This window comes from Coenobita brevimanus, chromosome 57, assembly GCF_032717465.1.
Source record: "Coenobita brevimanus isolate Jiangsu-jjx chromosome 57, ASM3271746v2, whole genome shotgun sequence".
Lineage (NCBI taxonomy): Eukaryota > Metazoa > Arthropoda > Malacostraca > Decapoda > Coenobitidae > Coenobita > Coenobita brevimanus.
The window spans coordinates 58,279,781-58,302,139 of record NC_137010.1 but is presented as its reverse complement, the minus strand read 5'-3'; the positions used below and the strand labels follow the sequence as shown (position 1 = coordinate 58,302,139).

General features: G+C 43.8%; 1 long non-coding RNA gene across 1 annotated transcript; it reads right to left on the bottom strand.

Annotated features, from left to right (window-relative positions):
* Positions 1-9,201: 9,201 nt before the first annotated feature.
* LOC145402359 (uncharacterized) lies at positions 9,202-19,821 on the bottom strand. The gene is made up of 3 exons (XR_013897719.1): positions 19,725-19,821; positions 18,894-18,999; positions 9,202-9,687 (listed from the first exon to the last, which is right to left on the bottom strand). It is a non-coding gene; the product is annotated as an uncharacterized LOC145402359 (long non-coding RNA).
* Positions 19,822-22,359: the final 2,538 nt, after the last annotated feature.

Sequence of the window (22,359 nt, the reverse complement as noted above, 5' to 3'; positions counted from 1 at the left end):
GGTTGACTGGGAAGGAGGGGGGTCAAATTCAGACGCGGGGTAGGGTAGAGTATGATAGGGTGGGGTGGGGATGAATGGGGTAATGGTGGATTTAAGGAAGGAGGAGTTGGGTAGTGTTGATAGTTGAGAGAGGGTAGAGTATGGTGGGGTTTAGTGGGATTGAAAAAAATAATGGTTATGTTGAGGGAGAAAGGGTGGGGTTGAATTGAAAGGTGAGGTGGGATAGAGTATGGTAGGGTTGGGTGGGGTTGAATGGATCAATGGTGGGGTTGATGGAGGAGTGGTGGGGTAATATGGAAAGGTGAGGTAGGGTAGAGTGTGGTGGGGTTGTGTGGTAATGATTGGGATTATGGTGGGGTTGAGCGGAGAGGAGTGGGGTAAAATTGAAAGATGAAGTAAAGTAGAGAATTCTGGGGTTGGGTAGGGTTCAATCGATTAAAGATGGGGGTGAGAGAAGAGGAGTGATGTAAATCTGAAAGTTGAGGTAGGGTAGGGTATGGTGGGGTTGAGTGACGTTGAGTGGGGAAATGTTGGGGATAAGGGAGGAGGATTGAGGTAGAATTGGAAGTAGAGTAGGCTAAAGTGAGATGGGGTTGAGTTGGGTTGAATGGGGGACTGGTGGGGTTTAGCAGGGAAAGGTTAGTTCAAACTGATTGGTGAGGTTGGGTAGCGTGTAATGGGTTTGAATAGGGTTGAATCAGCTACTAGTGGGGTTGAGGGAGGAGGTGTAGGTTAAACTAAAAGTGAGGTAGGGTAGAGTAAGGTGGGGTTGGGTGGGGTTGAATGGGATAATGGTAGGGATGAGCAGGAAGTACAGGGCTGAGGATTGCAGAGGAGGTAGGGCAGAACACAGTGGGGCTGAGTGGGGTTGATTGGGGTAATGGTTGGGTTGAGAGGAAAGTAGTGGGGTAGAATTGAAAGGTGAGGTTCGGTAGGGTATGAAGGAGTTGAGTGGGGGTGAATAGGATAATGGTGGGGTTGAGAGGGGTGAATTGGGGTCAACCTGAAAGGTGATGTAGGGTAGAGTATAGTGAGCTTGGATGGGGTTGATTGGGGTTATGGTGGGGTTGAGCGGAGAGGAGTGGGGTAAAATTGAAATATGAGGTAGGGTAGAGTATTGTGGTTTTGAATAGGGTTGAATCGATTAATGGTGGGGTTGAGAGGAGAGAAGTGATGAAATCTGAAAGGTGAGGTAGGGTAGGGTATGGTGGGGTTGAGTGAGGTTAAGTGGGGAAATGGGTGGGTTCATGGAGGAGGAGTGAGGTAAAACTGGAAGTAGAATAGGCTAGAGTGAGATGGAGTTGAATTGTGTTGAATGGGGGACTGGTGGGGTTGAGCGGGGAAAGGTTAGTTCAAACTGATTGGTGAGGTTGGGTAGCGTGTAATGGGTTTGAATGGGGTTGAATCAGCTACTAGTGGGGTTGAGGGAGGAGGTGGAGGTTAAACTAAAAGTGAGGTAGGGTAGAGTATGGTGGGGTTGGGTGGGGTTGAATGGGGTAATGGTGGGGATGAGCAGGAAGTACAGGGGTGAGGTTGGCAGAAGAGGTAGAGTAGAACACAGTGGGGCTGAGTGGGGTTGATTGGGGTAATGGTGGGGTTGAGAGGAAAGTAGTGGGGTAGAATTGAAAGGTGAGGTTCGGTAGGGTATGAAGGAGTTGATTGGGGGTGAATGGGGTAAAGGTGGTGTTGAGTGGGGGGAAGGTTAGCTAAAACTGAAACGTGAGGTAGGGTAGAGCGTGGTGGGGTTGGGTGGAGGTGAACCGAGATATGGTGGGGTTTAGTGTTAAGTAATGAGGTGAGGTTTGCAGATGAGGTAGGTTAAAGTAAGGTGTGTTGACTGGGGTTGAATCAGGTAATGGACGGGTTGATAGGGGAATAGTGGGGTAGTATTGAAAGGTAAGATAAGGAAGAGTATGGTGGGGTTGACGTGTTGAATCAGATAATGGTGGGGTTGAGAGGGGAGTAGTGGGGTGGTATTGAATGGTGAGGTTGGGTAGAACATGGTGGGACTGAGTGGGGTTAAATGGGGTGATGGTGGGGTTGAGCGAAGAGGAATGGTGTATATATGAAAGGTGAGGAAGGGTAGAGTATGGTGGGGTTCAGTGGGGATGAATGAGGTAATGGTGGAGTTGAGGGAGAAAGGGTGGGGTAATATTGAAAGGTGAGGTAGGGTGGGGTATGGTGGGGTTGAATGAGGATGAATCGGTTAGTGTTGGGGTTGAGAGGGGTGGAGTGGGGTCAAACTGAAAGGTAAGGTACATTAGAATATAGTGAGCTTGGATGGGGTTGATTGGGGTTATGGTGGGGTTGAGCGGAGAGGAGTGGGGTAAAATTGAAATGTGATGTAAGGTAGAGTATTGTGGGGTTGGGTAGGGTTGAATCGATTAATGGTTTGGCTGAGAGGAGAGGAGTGATGTAAATCTGAAAGATGAGGTTGGGTAGGGTATGGTGGGGTTGACTGAGGTTGAGTGGGGGAATGGTCGGGTTAAGGGAAGAGGAGTGAGATATAATTGCAAGTAGAGTAGGCTAGAGTGAGATAGGGTTGAGTTGGATTGAATGGGCGACTGGTGGGGTTGTGCGGGGAAAGGTTAGTTAAAACTGATTTCTGAGGTTGGGTAGCGTTTAATGCGGTTGAGTGGGGTTGAATCAGATAATAGTGGGGTTGAGGAAGGTGGAGTGGAGTTTAATTGAAAGATGAGGTGAGGTAGAGTATGGTAGGGTTGGGTGGGGTTGATCCAAGAAATGGTGGGGTTGAATGGGAAGTACTGGGGTGACGTTTATAGATGAGGTAGGATAAAGTAAGGTGGGTTTGACTGGGGCTGAATCAGGTAATAGAGGGGTTGATAGGGGAGTAGTAGGGTAGCATTTAAGGGTAAGATAAGGGAGAGTATGGTGGGGTTGTCTGAGGTTTAATCAGGTAATGGAGTGGTTGACAGGGGAGTGGTGGGGTAGTACTGAAAGGAAAGATAGGGTAGAGGATGGTGGGGATGGGTGGGGTTGAATCAGAAAATGGTTGGGTTGAGAGGGGAGTAGTGGGGTGGTATTGAAAGGTGAGGTTCGGTAGAACATGGTGGGACTGAGAGGGATTGAATGGGGTAATGATGGGTTTGAGCGAAAAAGAGAAGGGTAAAATGCAAATGTGAGGTTGGGTAGAGTGTGGTGGGGTTGTGTGGGGTTAAATTGTTTAATACTTGGGTTAAGCAGGGAGTAGTAGGGTAGAATCGACAGGGGAGGAGAAGGAGAGTGTAGTGGAGTTGGATGGGGATCAGTCGGGTAATGGTGGGGTTGAGAGAGGAGTGGTGGTGTAGTTTTGAAAGATGAGGTTGGGTAGAGCATGGAAGAGAATGGCAGGGTAGAATGAGGTTATGGTGGGGTTGAGGGAGAAAGGGTGGGATGATATGCAAAGATGAGATTGAGTAGTGTATGGTGGGGTTGAGTGGGGTTGAATCGATTAATGGTGGGGTTGACTGGGAAAGAGGGGGGTAAAATTCAAACGTGGGGTAGGGTAGAGTATGATGTGGTGGGGTGGGGTGAGGGATGAATGGGGTAATGGTGGGGTTAAGGAAGGAGGAGTGGCGTAGTGTTGATAGTTGAGAGAGGGTAGAGTATGGTGTGGTTTAGTGGGGTTGAAAAAAATAATGGTGGGGTTGAGGGAGAAAGGGTGGGGTTTTTATTAAGGGGTGAGGTAGGATAGAGTATGGTGTGGTTGGGTGGAGTTGAGTGGGGCAATGGTGGGGTTGAGGGAGGGGTGGTGGGGTAATATTGAAAGGTGAGGTATTGTAGAGTGTGGTGGGGTTGTGTGGGGTTGATTGGGATTATGGTGGGGTTGAGCGGAGAGGAGTGGGGTAAAATTGAAAGATGAGGTAAGGTAGAGTATTGTGGGGTTGGGTAGGGTTCAATCGATTAATGATAGGGGTGAGAGGAGAGAAGTGATGTAAATCTGAAAGGTGAGGTAGGGTAGGGTATGGTGGGGTTGAGTGAGGTTGAGTGGGGAAATGGTGGGGTTAAGGAAGGAGGAGTGAGGTAGAATTGAAAGTAGAGTAGCCTAGAGTGAGATGGGGTTGAGTTGGTTTGAATGGGGGACTGGTGGGGTTGAGCGGGGAAAGGTTAGTTAAAACTGATTGATGAGGTTGGGTAGGGTGTAATGGGTTTGAATGGGGTTGAATCAGCTACTAGTGGGGTTGAGGGAGGAGGTGTAGTTTAAAGTAAAAGTGAGGTAGGGTAGAGTATGGTGTGGTTGGGTTGGGTTGAATGGGGTAATGGTGGGGATGAGCAGGAAGTACAGGGGTGAGTTTGCAGAGGAGGTAGGGCAGAACACAGTGGGGCTGAGTAGGGTTGATTGGGGTAATGGTGGGGTTGAGAGGAAATTAGTGGGGTAGAATTGAAAGGTGAGGTTCGGTAGGGTATGAAGGAGTTGAGTAGGGGTGAATGGGGTAAAGGTGGTGTTGAGTGGGGGGAAGGTTAGCTAAAATTGAAACGTGAGGTAGGGTAGAGCGTGGTTTGGTTGGGTGGAGGTGAACCGAGATATGGTGGGGTTTAGTGTTAAGTAATGAGGTGAGGTTTGCAGATGAGGTAGGTTAAAGTAAGGTGTGTTGACTGGGGTTGAATCAGGTAATGGACGGGTTGATAGGGGAATAGTGGGGTAGTATTGAAAGGTAAGATAAGGAAGAGTATGGTGGGGTTGATGGGTTGAATCAGATTATGGTGGGGTTGAGAGGCGAGTAGTGGGGTAGTATTGAAAGGTGAGGTTGGATAGAACATGGTGGGACTGAATGGGGTGATGGTGGGGTTGAGCGAAGAGGAATGGTGTAAATATGAAAAGTGAGTCAGGGTAGAGTACGGTGGGGTTCAGTGGGGATGAATGAGATAATGGTGGGGTTGAGGGAAAAAGGGGGGGTGATATTGAATGTTGGGGTAGGGTAGAGTATGGTGTGGTAGAATGAGGTTGAATCGGTTAATGGTGGGGTTGAGAGGGGTGGAGTGCGGTCAAACTGAAAGGTTCTGTAGGGAATGGCAGCAGATTAGAGACTGATATCTGCAAAATTTTATCCCCTGACACCACCACCAGGCCGTTTATTTTTAAATCCCCTTGTAAAACTGTAGAAATATATCGGGAGGACAGTAAATAGTGATCCTACTCTGGTACTCTGTATGGAATTTGAGAGAGAGAGATGATGATGCCACTGATTCATGGGGTTATCTTTAATTTAACAAGAAACACTTTACTTACCTCTCTATTCAGTTTGCACGAAAATTATTGTTTAAAAGCCTGATAATATATTCACGAAATTTTCTTCTTAAAATTTAATAAGTAAATGTTTTATTTGCAGGTGACGTCACTATTGCATTGTGGGAGCAACGTTGAGAGATGTTGGAGGTGAGTGAAGAATTTATTCTTTACGGTGTTAGTCTACTTCTTATTATGGTAATTCTTATGCCCATGTGTTTATCAGTGTTTGCTGTCATTATCGAGAGGTGTAGTCGGCTGATGTAAGTTGTAATTATTAGCTATAAGGATGATATATGGCGGTGTGTATCTCCAGGTGACCAAGATGTCCCTTTAAACTGGAGTAAGCAGTGCTACTTAAATGCCCCGATATTCACACCATCTGTTTAGGTTTTAAGGTCGAATGTGATCCTGTACATGGGCAGGCATAGTAGGTTAATTGGCTGGAAAAAATAAATAATTGGCTGGAAAAAATGAGGGGATGTGTGTAAAAACTAATGGGTAGTTTGTTTACATCGGGGATATAAACTCCGCGAGTCCCTTTAACTCTTGCAATCCCGGTGATGCCCTTTTCAGTTTATTCATAGTGCCAGAAGGCAATTTTATTCAACTTATGCAAAGTCTCTGCTATTGCAGGAGTTCAGTGAGGCTGTGCCTAACCCCTACACTTCCAGAAGTCTATACAAAGCTAAATATAATCATGAGATGGCATGAAAAAAAAAAAAAAAAAAAATCCCTGCTCTGTGAGTTAAACTAGTGAAGACTGAAGGTATTAACATGTGTAGGAGAGACACTGGATAAAGCCTGATTGGAGATATAGTATATTGAACTGGAAGGACTGCATACCTTACATCCTTCATTAACCATTGCTGCTACCTTTAAATAAGAATGATCAAACTGAAGGTAATTACTAGCAGCCTTCATTAACATATTACTGTACTGTAATTAGGAGAGAGGTTTCATAAGTTGATTGGAAGTCAGGAGACAGCAGGAATATACCATTACTGTTGAGGGGGATGAATTTGTGTGTAGGCTATGATATAGGAAGCATATCTCAGAATATGGATGTACAAGGTTAATCATATCTTGTATAGTACTTACACTTTCAGATTTGATAGCTTTTCCTTTTGTAATCTTTACTGAATGATGCAATCAGTTCATGATTACACATTATATAATCTCAGACTTCATCTGTGTCATTGTAGTTGGCTCACCTTGACAAATTTTAGTCCTTCTGCTGCTTAGTTCTTGTATCTAAGTGGCAGAATAAGACAGTATTATGGTTTTGCATCCTCCCCATAGATCTTCATTGTGATTTGCATGATAATCTAGTCTTTATCTCTAGAAACAGCTCAGCATTCAAGGTGGAGAGATGCCAGGTTTTTGTCAGTTTAGGGTGGACATGTAGTGTATATGGTTTGTCTTTATTGTTTTATGTATTCATTATTATTATTATTATTATTATTATTTTTTTACTGTGGATCAAATTTAGCGATTCATCTCTTCCGTTTATAAATCGGTACAACAGATAGGCTTTCATTCTCAGAGTTCTCACAGAAGGTACAGTATGAGTACTGTACTGTCTTCCTGTGCAGTGTATATTTTGTCATTTGTACTCTCATTATAAGTTTCATTAAAGAATTTGTATCATATGTTTAGTTTCTGTGTCACTCAGTGTGTTAAGTTTATGTAATATATGGTTAATCGTTTAAGTCCTGCCGTTCGATAGCAAAGTTGCAGTTTTTACTTTCTCCCTTTATATAAGTAGCTACTGCTCTATATTCTTTCCATATCACTTGTTCATGATTAGCATTAAACTGCAGGCTTAGGTATTCCAAGTAGCTCAGGAAATTTCGAGATATCTCCTCCTAAAGCGACATTAATAGGTACATGAAAATTTAGTTTAGTCTATGCATGTTGTCCAATTTCCCATTTTTTGTAACATGTAAAGAAATAAAATACAGTAGAAGTTTTAGCCGCTATCCTCTTGGGGCCGCGGTAGCAGGGTCAGCATGGTGCTGGCTTCCTGATCAGGAAGACCCGGGTTCAAGTCCCGGTGTGATAGAGGTTTCTTTAAAATGTGGCTGAGGGAAGTTTGCGTAGCAGGATTTCCTTAAAACCACAAGGCCCCATATATGGACTTACACTTCAGCTCACACACACCAAGACACTTACACACACACACACACTACTACATACATACACGCATCAAGACGCACCCACATACTACATACATACACACATCAAGACGCACCCACATACTACATACATACACACATCAAGACGCGCACACACACACTACTACATACATACACACATCGACACACACACACGACACGTACACAGCCACCTTCACACCGTAGACACACCACACACACACACACACACACACAAGACACGTACATAGCCACAGCCACCTTCACACAGTAGACACACCACACACACACACACACAGAGGAGGTGGGACAGACACACCACAGGCAGACAGAGAGGTGTATATACAAAACACAGGGAGTGAGAGAGGAGGGGGTTTTATTTAAAAGTCCAATTTTGGTATACCTCCTGTGGCAAAACTGATATAGCCCCCCCTTTAATATTTTTTGGATATTTTCATTTAGTGCCCCCCAGGCCCCAGACCCACTCGGCTGAACCAAATTGTCTGGCGTCAGCTGGAACATGATATACCAGAGTTATGCCGGTCATGCGGGGGTTAATGGTGAGTGTAGTATAACTGTCAGGCTCCTATGACTCACTCAGCCGAATAAAATCGTCTGTCAGCTGGAACGGAATACTAGAGTTGTCCCAAGCACCAAAGGATTAAGAATCTTAACCCCCTGAGTGATGCTCCGGACAAGCATCACTCAGGAGGTTAAGAGTCTTAACCCTCTGGTGCTTGGGACAACTCTAGTACCCCATTTCAGCTGACTCAGACGATTTTATTCGACTGAGTGAGTCATAGGAGCCTGACAGTGTCAATACCGTCACCATTAACCCCCTCACGACCGACATAACTCTAGCATCATGTTCCAGCTGACGCCAGACAATTTGGTTCAGCCGAGACAGGATCCTAGGATCCTGAGAGACACTATAACAGCGGTTCCCAACCTGGGAGCCATGGCCCCCAAGGGGGCCATGGGACATTGACTGGGGGGCCATGGGCCTTATTGGTAATATAAGATATTATAAGTTATTTGGTCTGGGTAAAACCTGACAGAAATCAAGTATGAAATATACCTTACTGTGATAGTTTAGCCTTAAGTATATTGGGGTAATTAACGTTTTCTGCACAATATCAAATATTAAAAATATATAAATATACGATCTGAGTTATATAGGGGCCATGGAGCTTCTCATAATTTTCTCGGGGGGCCACAGGACCAAAAAGGTTGGGAACCACTGCACTATAACATCACAAACAAAATACAAAATGCCTTCCCTCCATCTTGAACGTACTATAATTCATTTACATTAAGTAAGCTTGTATTTTCGTATTTTTGCAGCTTATTTCATGTATCTTAGTTAAAAGAAAAAAAAACTACAAGCCGGTGAATAAAACCAACAGGTGTAGACGAAGACTATAATTACCAAACAGTTTCGGTGGACACTGCCACCATCTTCAGTGGTCAAGATAGTGAGAGGGAGTGACATACTGACACTACAAGGGTTCCTTTTTATGCCTGTGTGTGTGTGTGTGTGGAAGGGTGGGGTAAAGGTGAGGTGGGGTGGGGTAGATTGTAAGCGGGGATTAACCCAAGGGGGATTTTGGGGGGGACATTACCGGACAGGTCAGGTGTAATTCCTATCTGACCTTACCTGTGTCGTAGCAGGAAGGGACATGTCTCTTCCTGCTACGACACAGGTAAGGTCAGATAGGAATTACACCTGATCTGTCCGGTAATGTCCCCCCCAAAATCCCCCTTGGGTTAATCCCCGCTTACAATCTACCCCACCCCACCTCACCTTTACCCCATCCTTTCACACACACACAGGCATAAAAAGGAACCCTTGTATAGTCAGTATGTCACTTCCTCTCACTATCTTGACCACTGAAGATGGTGGCAGTGTCCACCGAAACTGTTTGGTAATTATATTCTTCGTCTACAAGTGTGGGTTTTATTCACCGTCTTTGATTATCACGCAAGAGTGATTCATCCAGCCAATACTACGAGCTCTGTATCTTTTTATAGCCCTTCTTCGTGACTAGCATCGTATTCTAGTTATCTATAGTTACAACTGAGCATTCAAGTTGGAGGGATCACAACTTTAAGCAATTACAGTAAACAAACAAACAAAAAGCAAGTGTCGTCCTCTTGACCTCTCGTCTTCGCAGGAATGCAGCGGTGGCGCCATCTTGTGCGTGGAATGCGTGAAGTGCAGGCTCTTGAGTGGAAGGAGCACGGAGCCACGGGAGACTTAATAATATTCGCTAGTCAGCCAGTCCAGAAGCCTGGGACATTTGCCTGAAATAATAATAATAATAATAATAATAATAATAGAAATAACAACAAAACCACTCATATACATAATTCAATATCTTAGCCACTCGATCTGTCCATTCCGCCCCTTTAGTACGAGACGCATTTCTCTAAGCTATTTTTTCTAACATGGGAGATTCGATACGTTTGATTGAGCCTATCCATAAGACTCCTAAAACTGAGTAAATGCCTCTGAAAGTTGCAAAATATAAAATATAAAACGTCTATATGATATAAAAACCTTTGTTCACCTCCGGGACTCGATCTGTGTAAGATAAGACTGGTTTGGTTAAGGTACGGTAGGGATGGGATTGTTGTGGCAGGGTGGGGTAGCGTTGGGTCGGTTATGGCCAGGTGGGGTAAGGTTGGGTTAGTTTTGGCAGGACGGCGTAGGATTGGGCCGGTTTTGGCAGGGTAGGGTAGGACTGGGTCGGTTTTGGCAGGGTGGGGTAGGATTGGGTCAGTTTTGGCAGGATGGGGAAGGGTTGGTCGTGTTTGGCAGGGTGGAGTAGGACAGGGTTGGTTTTGGCAGGGTGGGGTAGGATCGGGTCGGTTTTGACAGAGTGAGGTTAGATTGGGCTGATTATGCCGAGGTAGGGTAGGGATGGGTCGGTTATGGCAGGGTTGAATAGAGGTGGGTCGATTAGGGCAGGCGAGGGTAAGCATGGGTAGGTTATGGCTGCGTTGGGGAGGGTAGGATAGGGCTGGGTGGTGGTGGGCTGGGTAGGGTAGTGTAGGGCTAGGTAGGGTAGGGTAGGCTGAATCAGGGTAGTGTAGGGTACAGAAGAGAGGTGGGTATAACTGCCGTTTAGTTCCGTCATATCCAACGCCTATTTCACTCAGTTATACTACACTGTCTCATCAAATTTGGGGCGATCTTCTCTACGATTTTGTTCTTCTCCGCTTAGTTCAGTCCTTTAGTTCATTCATGACCCTTGGCTTTCCTTTTTTTTTTTTTTATGAGGTGGAGCGCAGGTGCACGAGGCTTGACCACCATTAGTCCAGAATATTAAAGGGTAGGCCACCAAACTACGCTCTGGTAACGTCTACACGTCAAAACATCTGTCCACCTCTGGGACTTGAACTGCGGAGCGCTGGACGCTGAGCTCCCGGTCTGCGGATGTCACTTTTACACTTTGTTAGCTTCTGACGATATCCTACAGCTTCAGAAAACCCTCTTAGGATGACGGGACAGAATCATTTAATCTTTCAAGCCGAGAACAACTTATTTACATTGTCCTAGCTGACCGCATGATTTTATTCAGCTTAGGAGATCCCCTGATAGAGATTGGGTTGATGATGGCAGTATTTAACCCTGCCAGTTAGAAATTTCTCTCTACTGTAGAGGTGAAGAAAATCATCCGAAGGTAGAGAGAAGAAAACAGGAAAAGTAATGTAGTGGTGAAAGGGCTGTACAGGGGAGGGGAGGTTAAAGTAGGGTAGAGTTGGGTCGGCAATGGCAGGGTAGGGTAGGGTTGGCTGAGGTAGGCTAGTGTAGGGTTCAGAAGAGTAGGGTAGGGTAAATTGAATTGAATAAGTATATACAATAAAATCTGGCGATACAACAACCAGGGTCATATGCCGCCGGACGACAACGAGAATAAAAGCACTCGAAAAGATGAAATACACACACACACACACACACACACACACACAAAATACAATTCATAATTAAAACAAGAAAAACACTAAGAACACTAAAACCACTGTATACTAAATTTTACACGGTAGTGCAGCTGCCTACACCAAGCAAAGGTTTCCCCCTCCACCACAACAAGCATCCTCTCCAAGTACCAACAGAAGACTACAATCCCTCTCCTGCCCGGTGCTCAGAGAGGTAACGATGGCGCAATTCCCCAACAGTGGACACCATCAGCAATGGCCGAAGAGTCAGGGGGACGAAGCATTCCACACAGAAAGTAGGGGGAGAGTCCTCCATTAAAAATCAATGAGAGAACCAGGAATGGCCCATTCGGAGCCAGCATAAAGCCGTCTCCCACCTGCATTCAGACCTCGGCAAATGAAGGGGCCCGTTTACCCACAAATATCACACATTTTGTTGGGCCCCACCGCATCCCACCTACTCTGCCAGTGGGAGCAAACAGTGAGTGGTTAGATGAATATCACTGAGCGAGGCAGAGGAGAGGTGAGGATGGGCGAGAGGCAGCAGCCTTTGCCAGAGCGTCAGCATGCTCATTGCCCACAATGGTACAAAACCACAAAGCAGTCCCTAGCAAGCTCAGCCATTCTAAAACACTGTAGACAACAAAAGAGGATTGGACGGGAAAACACAAAATGGAGATCGGCAGAGTTGCTAAAAACTGTATAACAGGAGGGAAGCTAAATATCAATTTGACTGCGAGTAAAATAGCAGTAAGTTCTGCGATAAAAGTAGATACGATGGGGGGAAGACTCCTACCACGAATGAAATCGGGAAATATAACACCCAAGCCTGTCCCCTCACGGGATTTCAATCCATCAATACATACGAGAATCGAGACACTGTGAGAGGAAGCATGTTCTAAAAAAAATAGCAAAGAGCCGCCTGTGAGGAAAGAAAGGCCCCTCTCTCAGGAAAGTAAACACACGGTTGCACCCCTGAGAGGAGCCAGGGAGCCATCCTTGGTACACGCACAGGACAAACAAGAAAAGTTGGAACATCCACATCCCCCATGGCAACCTTCACCCTGTGCCCAAACGGATGTGGATAGCGAGGATACGGCGAGGCAGACACTCCCTCCGGAACAGAGCCAACAAAATCTTCCTGAACTTTAGCAAAGACGGTGACACTAAGGACACTAGTTTGAGGCACTCCCTCCTCTTGAGGATATGAGGGAAACAAGGTGGCACCAATACGGAAAAATTCCATAATCAGTAAAGGCAACCTACCACGCAAACCAAGATGGTGACCTGCAATACCTGGCTTGTGAAACGGTAGGACAACAGCCCCCCGCCAAGAAGCAGGAGTGGACGAATCTCTCCAAATTCTATTTATAAGACTCAGGAGGAAGGACACTGCTTCATCATCCAGGTACATCAGCACTGCATGGGGAATATTATCGACTCCGGAGAAGTGTCATGACAGGGAAAGGGTAGACCAAAGTTTACACCAAGACAAAGGAATGTTGTAAGTCTCTCCGCCCCCAGAACGGATGTCCAACACCTTAATCTCCTCCACCTCCCTAAGCCTGGCAAAAACCGAAGAACGAGTATCCCTACAGGAGACCTCAGCGGTAGGATAGGGTAGGGAACGCTAAGGCAGGGTAGGCTGGGGCAGGGTAGTGTAGGGCAGAGAAAAGTAGGTTAGGATGGGTTGGTTTAGGCTAAAGTAGGACAGAATAGGAGAGGGGTAAAATGTGCCTAGTCCAGGAACGAAAAATATATCAGTTATCCATGTAACTAGCGTTTTCTATTTCGGTAGATTATTTTCTTGTCTGCCTAAAGTATCGTGATGTACGAACAATGAGATTAGATATCGAAACTGTAAGATGCGAATTAGTTACAAAGACGGTATTTTGTTTTGGCTAACGTTACATCGATACGTTCAGCTAAGAGCAACTCGGCAGAACTGAACAGTATATGACGTGCTAGATGAACGCTGTGACCGGAAAATAAATATATATGTATATATACTTCAGCATACAGTAAGCGATTTTATGTTAACTGAAGAGAAGCCACCACAGCTAATGGGTTAAGTTTACACACACACACACACACACACATACACACACACGATGCGAAAAGTTTCACTGACGAAGTGAGTGGTTACTGTCCCCCTTGAGCAAGGGGACTGGTGTGTGCGTGTGTGGTCACAGCCTTGCCCTTAGATCGGACTATATGAGCTCTCAGCTCCCTTCCGGGAGGGTAAAAGCTGACGATCACGACCATCAAGTGATCCTGACCGACCCGGTGAATTACACACACACACACACACACACCATTACTTGCAACTGGCTGGCCTATCATACAGCCATATCCTATATTCATGAAGTACAACACATCTTGCATTTATGTCAATCAATCAATCAATCATTTCCTGTGTCACCCTCGGGGATGCATGGGGCCTTGATGAACTCACACCACCACATCCTATCTTGTGCTAACCCCTCAAGATCTCCCCAACACTCATCTCCAGCTTCCCGTCTCATTGTCCTCACCCACGTCTCTTTTGGCCTTCCTCTACCTCTCCTACCAAGTGCCACCCACCCTGGTGTACCTCGTACTATTCCCTGTCTCCTATACACATGTCCTAGCCACTTCCATCGTGAGAACCAACATATTCATCGACCGGCTGCACTCCCGTTATTTCTCTAATTCTACTATTTGGTATCCTTTCCCACCACTTAACTCCTAATATTCTTCTAAGTGCTTTGTTTTCAAACACCAAGAATTTATTTTCCATAGTCACTGTGCTGTACCAAGACTCGTGTCCATAAATTAAGATACTCCTAACCAGTACCTCATAAAGTTTGATTTTTGTATGCACAGAAAAATTTTTATTATTCCAAATATTTTTAAGCATTCCCATTGCCTGATTAGCCTTCTTTAACCTTTCCTCGAATTCAAAGTTCAAAGAACCATCCTTGGCTAAATAAGTACCTAAATATTTAAACCTATCAACTTGCTTTACAACCATACCTCCAATTACACATTCCTGCGCATTTTCCATATTCATATTGATTATTTCAGTTTTTCCACAATTAATAACCAAACCCACCTTGCGACCTTCACTCACCAAACAGTCCAACACTCTCTGCATCTCTTCTGGCCCATCACAAATCAAAACTATATCATCTGCATAATCTAAATCCAAAAGTTTCCTGTTCTCTCCCCAAAGTATACCTGCACCGGTTTCTGTTCCAACGCGTTTCATAATGTAATCAATGACCAATATAAATAGTAAAGGCGATAGAACACCACCTTGAATTACTCCGGACTTGACTTCAAACGAATCACTCAGACAACCATCAACCATCACTTTACAAAATGTGTCCTCATGCATGTTCATAATGACCCTCACAAACTCCTCTGGTATTCCATAATGTCTCATGATCTTCCCCATAGTCTCTCTCGAAACACTATCAAAAGCCTTTTCAAAATCAACAAAACAAAGACTTAACGGTACTCTCATTTCATTAACTTGCTGCATCAAATGCCTAACTATAAAGATCTGATCACTGCAACCACGTCCCTTTCTAAAACCAGCCTGTTCATCCCTCAGAATACCCTCAACCACCGGCTCCAACCTATTTAACAACACTCTACTGAAAACTTTCAAAGCTATCGGTGACAAAGAGATTCCCCTCCAATTACCACATTCACTCAGGTCTCCCTTCTTCGGAACTTTAACAATTACACCATTCTTCCAAACTGATGGTAGTAACCCCGTCACCCATATCTTATTGAATAGCTTGGTCAAGATCATTATTAATCTATCCCCCTCCACTTTAAACATTTCCGGAAATAAACCATCCTCCCCTAGTGCCTTATTATTCTTTAACTGTTTTACTGCTTTCTCCACTTCTGCAAGCCTCAACTCTCCTGTTTCTATATTTAAATCTTCCTGAGCAGACGGTATATCCTCTTCTGGTGGTAGTGGTCTATTAAGAACTGTCTCAAAGTGCTCTTTCCATCTATTTTTAATATCTCCATCTTTGGTCAATAAATTTCCTTCCCTGTCTCTAACTGGTATTTCCTTGCGTTTACCTGCATTACCACTCAGTTCTCTAATCGATTCATATGCTATTCTTTGACTCTGTCCATCATTTTTGTTTATTAAGATTTCAGTCTCTGCAACCTTTTCATCCACACATCTTCTTTTATCTCTCCTAGCTAACCTTCTTACTTCTGAATTCAAACTCCAGTACGCAGCTCTTGCTAATTCAATCTCTCGTTCATCAACGCATTGCATCTCACTCCTCAATTTAGCCTCACCTCTCTTTTTTATCATATTCCACGTTTCCTCTGATATCCATTTCTTTCTCCTGAATCTATGTCTCCTTCCAATCGTACATTCAGCAGTCTCATGCAAAACTTTGTTCACATCCTCCCACACCTCATCTACACTTTCCCCCTCTTCCGACGTTTCCAACACCAAAAACCTATTTCTGCATTCTAATCTGAATTCCTCCTTTTCTTCTCCTTCCCTTCTAAGCTTAACAATATCGTATCTACCAACACCAGATTTTTCCTTCTTCTGATTTTTAAGTTTAAAACTTATTTTTGCAATGCTGAGTTGATGGTCACTACCAATATCCGCTCCCCGTTTAACATGAACATCTAGCAGAGAACTTCTATGCCTCCTACTGCTAGCGATGTGATCAATCTGATTTTTATATTTTCCACACGGCGACACCCAAGTTGTCTTGTGTATATTGCAATGCTGAAAGAGTGTGCCCCCGATGACTAAGTCATTTGCTAGACAGAAGCTTCCAAACCTCACTCCGTTTTCACTCATCCTACTACCAACTCCCATCTTACCCATACATGCCTCAAATCCCTCATTTGAACAGCCCATTACTGCATTAAAGACTCCAACGCAGATCAAAACATCATGTCTAGATACCCTTCCTACTCCTTCTTGCAACTTTTCATAAAATGTGTCTTTCCTTTCATCGAGTGCATCATTAGTAGGTGTATAACACACAAACAGACTGATGTTGCCATGATTTGATTTAAACCGTGCGTATAACAATCGCTCATCTATAGGATCCCACTCACATAAAGCCTTATTTGCCTTACAACCCAGCAACAATCCTACTCCCTGATAATGCATTCCGTCCTGTCGGCCAGATATCAATAAACGTATACCATCCTCCAAATCCAACTTATCGACTCCAGTTAATCTAGTTTCTGTCAGAGCACAAATATCAAGTCCGTAATTTTGAAAAACCTTCACTAACTCATCGATTTTACCGTCATGATTTAGCGTTCTCACATTCCAGTTACCAATTTTAATTGTATTTTTTGCATTAACAAAGGAATTAGATTGTAACTGAGGCACCGTGAGATTCTTAGCACCCCCTGCCCATTTAAGGGCTGCACGGGACTGGGGGCCATTATTGTTCTTTCAGAGTCCATCAAGGTTTCTTTGGCTAACTTCCTGAACACCTCGCCATTGTGTTGCAGTCGCAGTAGGCAGCTAACTTGCCTGATTGCCCACACCCGAAAGACCCAGCTATGCTGTAGCCAGTCACGTGCCGGCATGCTTCCCAGCCATTTCACTCTCAAGGAGTTCCTCTGCCTGGATGTGAGAGGGATGTTTGTAGAGCAAGGAAGAGTGGCTGTGCGTGATAGAAATGAATGGAGAGAAATTGTGAATGAATAAATGATGACGCAGCCTTGGGGGGATATTCTCCTACATTTGTCTGATCAGCTGATCAGGCAGATGAGGGTAAAGGGATGGGTCTATTATGATGTGGCAGGTGTAAACCAGCTCTGCTGTAGGGCCTTGCTGTGGATGTCACTGATTGCACGGCGCAATTGTCCCTCGTGCGGTGAGGAATTGTCCCTTCTCCTCCTTGGGGCTAAGATGCGAATGACCGTGTTAGAGTGGATGAGTAAGTGTCGACCTGTCTCGGCTACCCCACTTTCCTTGGGGGAAGCATCCTGGGTATATATATATATATATATATATATATATATATATATATATGTGTGTGTGTGTGTGTGTGTGTGTGTGTGTGTCTGCCCTAGTCAAAATGACCTGAGTAGGTAATTCCTTGGGGATTGGGAGCCATTCCTCACCTCACCTGTCCTCACTCCCTACATCCACCCCTCCCCTTCTTTCTCTCTCTCTCTCTCTCTCTCTGTCTATTTGCCTCTCATATACAGTATATATATATATATATAGATAGATAGATAGATAGATAGATATATATATATAGATAGATAGATAGATATAGATAGATAGATGGATAGATAGATAGATAGACAGATAGAGATAGATAGATAGACAAATCGATCTACAGAAAAACAGCCAGATAGATATAGGTAGAAATAGACAAGTAGACGGATAGATAGTTGTGTGTGTGTGTGTGTGTGTGTGTGTGTGTGTGTTCTAATACAGTCTCCCCATTCCTCTTATTTTTTTTTACGTCATTATTATTCACACAAAAGAAACCTACTGTAACTTATAAAAGATACTGTACCCACACAGTGAAATTGTGGGAAGTGCCATAATAGAACGAATAAAGCCCGACCAGAATCGTATTCTTCCATATGAATAGTTATCGACACAGTGAAATCAAGACTTACTGTAACGACATCTTACATTGAGATGGTTATATCGTGAACATGGGCCTCGTCTAGTTCCTATGTTGGTATGTAAACCCATATGCTTAACATCTATCTATCTATCTATAGCCCGATGCCCTAATCCCGCAAAGGGTGGCCGCAGACAAAACGCCTCCAAGTCACTCTGTCACCCACCATTTGACTACCCTCCTCCCAACTCACCCCCCCCCCTCCCTCATATACCTCTCAACTCCATCCCTCCACCTCATCCTCGGTCTAGCCCTCCCTCTCCCTCCCTCCACCTCACCTACATACACCCTCTTAGTTAGTCTTTCATTCTCCATACTCTTCGCATGTCCAAACCACCTCAGTGCATTTCTCCTAATCTTCTCAACCACATTCACATCCACCCCACAACGTTCCTTCACTTCTTCATTCGTCAACCTGTCCCACCATGTCACTCCACATGCTCCTCTCAAGTAACTCATTTCCACTGCTCCCACTCTTGACTTGTTCCCCTCTTGCAAGGTCCACACCTCGCTTCCATACATCAGGGTAGGGATCACAATACTATCATGCAGTGACTTCTTAACTTCCATACTCACCTCCCTATTTCTCATCACTGCTTTCAGTGAACCAACAACCTTCCTTCCCTGCTGTACTCTTTCACGCACTTCATCCCCCAAAGTTCCATCCTTACTCATGACACTACCCAAGTACTTGAATATATACATACATACATATATATATATATATATATATATATATATATATATATATATATATATACCTCTTCAGTCCTTCCTTCCATCTCATCCTCAGCCTCCCCCATCCCCTTCCACCTCACCTACACTCTGCTAGTCAGTGTCTCTTCTCCATTCCCTCCAAATGGCCAGACCTTCTCAAGGTATTCCTCATAATACTTTCCATCACATGATACATTGCATAATAATTACCTTAAGCCATGCAAAGGAAGGCATGTTGCCTCGTGTTGTGGCCCCGTGTAGATAGATTAGTATGTAGTCCTCTGCAATTAACTGGTCTAGTGTTGTCAGCACATACCTGTACAAGTAATATATAAGTTTCATATACCTTTGTGCCATTAATGTATTAGGTGGTCCATCTATTGTGCTCTCCAGTCTTGTCTGTTGCAGGAAGGACTGTCTACTAATGTGAGGAACAAAGTCATTTTGGCTGCCTCATGAAATTATTAATTAACTGTACAGTCAGTGAACATAATAGAATAAACAGTAAAAGGCATGAAAAAGGCTATGGGAAGTAGAAAATGATGCAGGGTATGCACTATACTATTTTTACTATAACATGGCTCAGATTTTTGTCCTTTAGTGACTTATTTCATGTTGCTAGTGGGAGAAAAAGACAATACTACACCTGAACATCCTTTTCATAGCATATCTTTATAGGTGACATCATATTCTAGTGTTAATTTATTGTTACAACTCATCATTAATGATGTTGACATGGTAGTTTTAGGCCAAGTTAGAGTAAAAAGGATATAGTATTGCTGACTGAGCTGTCCCAGCAACACATGAACTTTGGTTGCATAATACATGGATCACCCTTGATAAGTTTCACTTATATATTTTATTAAGACTTTATACAAGTTTCATATACTGTACTTGTATTTCCATTGTGTAAGTTAGCAGTACCAGTCATATAAAAGTAGCTGATACTTTATTTATATTTCCATATAAATCACTGTTCCAGCATTAGGCCTACATTATTTTAAAATACAGTAATTTCATTCAAGCTGGAAGAAAACTTACATGAAGAGGTTGTCCATGACATAATCATAGTCTTTGCGTGACCTGTCAGGGAGGAAGCAGGCAGAAAAGACGATGATGGCCTCATTAGCCCCTGAATGGTAACCCACGTGGCTCAACACTTTTTTGTACAGCTCAATCACCTGCAACATTATCATCACCATCATCATCATCATCATCATCATCCCAACCTCTTTTCCCATACAAGGGTGGGGTGAGGTAGGGTTAAGAGAGCAATAAAAAACACTAATAAACTAGAGGGAGAACTATCTAATTTCTGCCTAGTTAACTAGGCTGCACTCTCATTCACTCACCATTCATGCTCCTGGGATTCTGACTCCACCTTGCAGTCACAATCCTTACAGAGAGAGTGATGGCCTTGGGAGAGGGGGGGAGAACCAACACATCATCCATTTTGGGATGAGATACCCTAGAAAATATGAGTATGAAACGTATTGAAGACGAGGAAAATTTATATAATTAATGCTGAACGTAAGAAAGCTAAAGATAGCGACATACAGTTAACAAATTAGAAAACTGCCAAATTTCACAACATCAAAAGCAGTGTTTTGGTGATGAGACTTACGGCAGTGTCTGAGGGGCAGGACTCCCATCGGATGACATGGATTTCTAATTTTGAGCATCCTGTAAGTTTTTTAAAATTTGCCTCCATTTGCTGTGACAGATAATGATGCATTCTAGAAGATGTGGCAGCACATACAAGAGAGTTTGCTGTATATGCACAATATATTGTATATATATATATATATATAGAGAGAGAGAGAGAGAGAGAGAGAGAGAGAGAGAGAGAGAGAGGAAGTGAGGAGTGTGTGCTGCAGCACAAGCTATTGATTTGTGATATGGTGTTTAAAGAACAAGTGATGAAAAAGAGGACTTATGTACCTAGGAGGAAAATATGGAAGCTGGAAAATCAAGTAGTAAGGGATGTCTTCTATAGCGAGATGAGGAGAGTGGTGGCTGAACAAGGAGTCGTAGACCGAGGCGTTAATGAACAGTACAGAGCCCTTAAGAACAATCTCTTGAGAGTTACTGATGTAATGTGTGGTTGGACAAGAGGACCACCAAGACATAAAGTAGCTTGGTGGTGGGATGAGGGTGTAGAAGCTGCAATTAAGATGAAAAGACTTTTCTGGGAATGGAAGAAGGATGGTAGCAAGGAGGAATACTTGGCTGCCAAGCGTAGGGCTAGAAGAGAGGTATACAGGGTGAAGTCTGAGTCACAGAGACTTTTTCTTGATAACCTAAACCAAGGGTCTATCATTAATTTTAGTATTTGCCCCAAGTAACTGTACTCCTTGACTACTTCAAGAATTTCTTCTGGTATACTGATGATGCTCTTTGGTGTGTGAAGATTACACATTACAGTAGTTTTAGTCCAGTTCATCTTTAGCCCTACTTTGAGCCTTTCTCTGTTCGGGTCATTTAACATTTCTTGCAATAAGTGTACCATCATGCAATCCCATTTTGCCCATATAAAAAGGAGTCCTGAGGCCCAGGCATAGGCTACCCATTCCTAATATTTATAGGCAATGGTGACCAGCCCCACTTTCCCGTGAGTGGCATTGTGCAAGCAAAGAGCCCCCAACTTCCTCCTCAGATGAAACCCATAGAGGCTCCATCTGGTCACAGTGCCTTAACCCACTAAACCACCAAAAACCATTTGGTTATACAGATATACTGACTGAAAGTATCCAAGCAGATGTTGCTCATAAAGGTGTACAGTACGTACTATGGGTGGATGGGGTTTACTGCTCACACAATACCATTCTGGGACAATAGATTGGTCATTCTCACTTCAAAAATCAGGAATTAAGTAGACCAACCCAGGGTCCCTATGTTCCTGGTGGGGCAATAAAAGATTGGATGATGGATAAATGATGATGTACTGACCTTCATGTCAATCCTCCGTTCAATTCCAGATATGACAACTGATCGCCATGACCGTTCCTCACTGGTTTCCTGCACTGCTGTGTACTCAGGTAGTGGCTCTATCCTTGGCTGAGGACCCAGACCTGAATCAAGATAGAAGGGTCTTGTTATCTATTCTTTTTTCTTCTTCTTTTTTTTTTTTTTTGGAGAAGGGATGTCTTCATGTTGTGTCACTGATATAACCAGGCAACTCCACTGCCTGATAATGCTAATGCCCCTGAACTCTCATCCTATCCCCTGAAAAGAGGTTGATGGACTGCAGGGGAAGGACAATGTACACCTGCAGTCCACTGGGTTCATGTTTCAGATGAGCATGATGGCACAACAACAGCAGTTTTTTTTTTTTTTTTCCCCAAATAAAGCCACTGTAAGTTACAGAAAGATTGAGTGTTAAAGTTCTTTTGTCACCTGTAAAGCTCACTTGCCAATTTCCCTGTTTCGGTAGTAGATGGATGGCTATCATCAACTCGGGAGATACTACCATGAGAGTGGTATGTGATTACAAGCTCTGTAACAAGGCACATAATCATCACTCTCAGGCATGAAACTTTGACAAATTGTTAGAGTCCAGGTTGAGACATTTATATTGTTACAAAGCTTACCGAACATCTCTGATATCTTTTTTCAGCAGTTATCAGCAACTGTAGGAAAGTAATTAGCTAGTTTTGGCACTTAATTTAGTTGCCAG